At 43.5% G+C, this 5,335-nt stretch overlaps 1 pseudogene; it reads left to right on the forward strand.

The window, feature by feature from the left end:
* Nucleotides 1-3,919: 3,919 nt before the first annotated feature.
* On the forward strand, nt 3,920-4,037 carry LOC126356643 (5S ribosomal RNA; annotated as a pseudogene).
* The last annotated feature ends 1,298 nt before the right edge of the window (nt 4,038-5,335 follow it).

A 5,335-nucleotide genomic window follows, 5' to 3' on the forward strand; every position in this document is an offset into this window, starting at 1 on the left:
TACGAATTTTCATCGTCGTCAGTTCCTTATGCAGACAACGGTTATTCGTTTTCGAAACTGCGAATACATTTCATGCGTTAAGTAACGCATGCGGAAAAAGTTATGCCATAAACGGCAATTCAAAATGAACATAGTGATTACTCTCGACTGTAACTACGCTGTCTGATCGAAAGTTTCAAAATGGTTCAAATGGTTCTAAGCACTATGGGACTTAACATCTGAGGTCATCATTCCCCTAGACTTAGAACTACTTAAACCTAACTAACCTAAGGACTTCACACATGTCCATGCCCGAAGCAGGATTCGAACCTGCGACCGTAGAGGTCGCGCGGTTCCGGACTGAAGTATCTAGAAGTGGTAGGCTACAGCGGCCGGCTTCATCAAAAATTTCCGGACACTTCAGTGTAATGCGGAACTGACCACCAGATGTCACCAGAGGCGCGCGTGCCGATATGAAAGGATCCGTGGAGTATTGTGTTGTTAGTAGGCAGGCAGAAACAACAGAGCGGGTGGTTTAGGAGAACTCGGTGGCGTTGAACTTGTGCTAGTCATTGGATGTCACCTGGCTTACAACCAATGAGGAACATTTTATCCTTCGGTAATGTACAGAGTGGTTATAATTAAACTTTCGCTGCTCGAGAGAGTTCCCATGGAAAACGAGTGAACGTAGGAGAATGAAACTCTGTGGAAAAATTTGCAGGAACATGCGGAAGAGGAATAACGAATATACCATTGAAAGACACACCTTTTAAGTCCCACGCGAGAGAGTAACGTTTGTTGCGTACCATGTTTGCGTTCCAGGTCACAAACGATGCTTAATGTGACGAACCTTTGCATCCACGTAACCCTGGAACCACACTAGAAATTCCTCTACTCCTGCTCGAAACATCTCAGGCTGGATGCTGGCTCTCTCCCTCTCTGTACTCAGCTTCAGCCTCCAATATGTGTTTTTGTGCCGTTGATAAACCACGTCCTTCAGGTAACCCCACAGCCAGAAATAGCACTAGTTCAAATCTGCTGGTCTTCGTGGCCACGCGTTTTGCAGCGATCGGCCTATGATTCGGTTTTCTCCAAATTTGTTATGGAATAACCAAGTGATCTGAAGGGCAATGTTAAGTGGAGGTCCATCGTGCATCAGAATAGTAGAGTCCAAAGCACTATTATCCTGTAGTTGACGAAGCAGATCACAGCGTGTTGCTCAGGCTGCGTGTCTTTGGTCCTTGGGATCTCAGTTCCTCTTCACATCGCTACCAATACCAGCGTCCAACACTAGCCTAAGTCGTGACACTAACACTACTAACATCGAAAATCTTGCAGCGCACATCCTGAACATCATTCCTATAATTGTGGGTACCCATGAGGTGAATAGATTGTAAGGTGGGGATGCTATTTTGATTTTTGTAAGTTACTGATGTTCATGTGAGAGACAAAGCAAGTTATGGTACTGTTAACCATTCTTTGCTCTTGTTGTGGCACAGTCTTTGCCCCTGCACAGTCTGATACATTCTTAGTTAAGTGTGGTAGGCGATGGACGTATTCAGTAGTGCTGTGTTGACTTGTGACAGCAAGGATGAATACGATGTATATACTGAAAGCCGAAAAGAGGCTGTCGGAATGACTGTCTGCTAGTTAACTCCGTTATCAGAGCTGAGAGAAAGACCAGTCCACCTCCCTGAGTCCTGCATTAAAATATCAACTGATTAATCTGTTTGATTTTATAGAAATTCTCTGTTAACATTGTACCCTTCTTAAATCTTTTTTTTTTTTTTTTTTTTTTTGCTTTGTTAAGCATAGTACTGTTCAGACCAACATTATGTCTGAAGATTACGTGAAGTTTTGTTCTGTCCTTTTGAAAACATACTTCATTCTAAAATCGCTGTCTTGGAATATCATGCCATAGGAATAGTTACTTTCCCCATCGCACTGTTTAAAGAAGGTTTTTCATTGCGCGTTACCACATTGCACAATGTGGTATGCAACAGTTTGTATACTGTTTGGAAATTTTATTTAAAAATAGAAATGTAGCTTAGCCGCTGCCTGCTTGCTGTTGTGCTTGCGAGAAATCTGCAACAATGTTCTCAAGACGCGAGGTAAGTGGAAATTCTGTTTAGGGCCAGATAATTGTATTACTAACAGATGCGGATTTAATATAAGCACAACTTGTATTCGGACCAGTTACAGTTCAACTGAAATTGGGTTACATTTAGCCAAAGGCTAGCATAAGAACTTAAGTTGGGTAACTGTTTCTGGGCACGTAGTTTTGTTAATACGTAGACTCTTAGTAGAGTGGAAGATAAATTTGTGCTAAATTTCATACAGGAACACATGGTGGGGAACTTTCAGGATTTCCGTCTACACTGGTTCAAGTTGCTAAAGTTTAATTACAAGCACCCTGTAATTGTGAAGTGGAAAGGCGAATAAACAAACACAGCCAAACCCGAGACGGGGCAGACCTCATGAACTGACCAACAGGAAGCGTCAGGCATTGCTGACGGTGACTGTAAAAAGTTACGTGAAACTGCTAGACGAAACCACTCGTGATTTCCAGTTACCAACAGTCCAGATATCGCAATGAGTATGCTTAGGTAGTCAAAAACAGTAGAGTGCATCTCGTCATGAGATACACATTCCTGCAGAGGACGACTGGAAACGAGTGGTTTGGAGTGATGATTCATGCTCTACCCTGTGGCAACTCGATTGAAAGGATTGGATTTTGCGAATGCGTGGAGATGCTAACTGCTATCACTTGTAGCACCAGCGGTGAAATACAGTGGGGACTGTGTATATCTACTTCATACTCCTCAAGCCATCTTATGGTGTGCGGCGAAGGGTTCTCCTGGTACCACTAACTGATCCCCTCTACCCTGTTCCAGTTGCGAATGGAGCGTGGGGAGAACAATTGTCGGTGAGCCTCTGTATTGGCTCTAATTACTCACATTTTCTCGTTGTGGTCATTACACTAGATGCATGTAAGAGCAAGTAATATGTGGTCATACTCTTACCGGGAACTACTCGTTCAAAATTTCAATAGTAAACCTCTCTGTGATGCACAACGCGTCTCTAGTAATGTAGGCCAATGGAGTTTGTTGAGCATCCCCATGACGCTATCGCACCGACTAAACGATCACGTGACGAAACGCGCCTCTCTCCTTTGGATCTTCTCTCTCTCTTCTATCAGTCTAGCTGTTAAGGATTCCATATTGATGAACTACGCTCAAGAATCGGTAAAACAAGCGCCTTATAAGCCAATTTCGTCGTAGATGAGTTACATTCTTCCTATGAATTTCCGTCTGTTACCTGCTTTTCCAGCTATTTGTTTCTTGTGGACATTCCTCTTAAGGTCGCTCTGGATAGTTATTCCTAGATACAGTTCACAGCAGTTTATTATTAACGTATTATACTGTCTTCTGGCGTTGCGGTGCTAATCTGTTATAGAAACTGCACCGTCTGTGAACAGTCTGAAAAAGTAACCGATACTTCCTACTAGGTCATTTAGACACATTATAAACAGTAACGGTCTTATCACACTTCTCTGGGCTACAGCGGAAATTACCTTTACACCTGTCGATTTTGTTCCCTAAGAGCGACGTGTTGAGTTCTGGCTGCGAGGAAGTCTTGAATTCACTTGCAGATCTGCTCCGATACTCCATAATGTTGTATTTTTTCAGTGCGGGACGGTGCTGAACTCACGGAATACAACACCAACCTTAGCGCCATTGTCCACAGCGCTGTGGATCCAGTGGCAGATACATATGGGTGGCGCCCCCCCCCCCCCCGCCCCCACCAGTCAGCGTGCACGCTATTCATTCGTTTCTTTCCTCAGTCGACTCCACTGAACCGAGTTATCGAGAAGTTGTACTTCCCTACATAACACGCGCGTCCGCGTCATCATATTTAATCTGGCACATAGGTAACTAACGGCAACGGCCTTGCCGCAGTGGATACACCGGTTCCCGTGAGATCACCGAAGTTAAGCTCTGTCGGGCGTGGTCGGCACTTGGATGGGTGACCATCCAGGCCGTCATGCGCTGTTGCCATTTTTCGGGGTGCACTCAGCCCCGTGATGTCAATTGAGCAGCTACTCGACCGAATAGCAGAGGCTTAGGTCAAGAATACCATCATAACGACCGGGAGAGCGGTGTGCTGACTCCACGCCCCTCCTATCCGCAACCTCCACTGAGGATGACGCGGCGGTCGGATGGTCCCGGTAGGCCATTCGTGGCCTGAAGACGGAGTGGTACATAGGTAACTAACACATACCAACGAGAAAAGTCGCGGCCATTCTAGTGATCTCACGCTCCCTCCTTGAGGTTTTTCCGTATCCGCCACAATGTGGATCTCACAGAAGAACAGAGCAAGCGAGTTCCACAAAATCTCTGTTTGTGGAATCAATGTTGATTTTTATACAGGAGGTTTTCGCTCTCAAGAACGTCATAATTGTTGATAAAACATATTTTCAATAACTCTCAACAGATTGACGTCAACGATATAGCTCTACAGAGTGATTTTTTTCCACCGTGTACAAAGCCTAGGGATTGAGCGATGCAGTCTCAGAATTGTAGGTAGTTCCCGCAATAGACCAGGAGTTTATTCATTATTCACATTGCAGCAATAAAACGATCTGACCGACAGTACAATACAACAGCAATTATGTAATGGCTACTGCCTTGCTGCGGTGCTTACAATGTATTGTTGTTGATTATAATAATAATTATTATTATTACACGTTTTTACCTATAAGACGGTTTTTAACTTGAGTGTTGGTTGATTATTCGATTTTTTTTCCTTCTTAATTTTTCTCTTCCTAAAACCTCTGCTGTCATTAACTATGTTCAATTATGTGTGAAATCTTATGGGACTTAACTGCTAAGGTCATCAGTCCCTAAGCTTACACACTACTTAACCTAAATTATCCTAACGACAAACACACACACCGATGCCCGAGGGAGGACTCGAACCTCTGCCGGGACCAGCCGTACAGTACGTGACTGCAGTCATTGACTATGTTTGTTTCCTTTGCTCTGCCCATATTTTCCCAGTTTTCTTTCTTTCTTTTACTTCAAATTCCTTTTTCATAATTTTGTTCCTGAAATTCATCCTTGCATTTATTGTTTCCCTGCTGATTCCTTCTTGTTCTTGGTCTTGCTCCATTTTCTGAAACCATCTGTTTTTGACTGAACTGTTTACTATATTAAAAATTTTCTCTGTGAGCATGTTGTTGTTCGTTCTATTATGTGTCCACTTAATGTTATTCGGCGTTTTCTGATCATGCCTGTAAGTCTGTCCGTGTGTTAGTACAATTCTGTGGTTGATATGTTCTTCCGTATCCATCTCT

The sequence above is a fragment of the Schistocerca gregaria genome, chromosome 3 (genome assembly GCF_023897955.1).
Source record: "Schistocerca gregaria isolate iqSchGreg1 chromosome 3, iqSchGreg1.2, whole genome shotgun sequence".
NCBI lineage: Eukaryota > Metazoa > Arthropoda > Insecta > Orthoptera > Acrididae > Schistocerca > Schistocerca gregaria.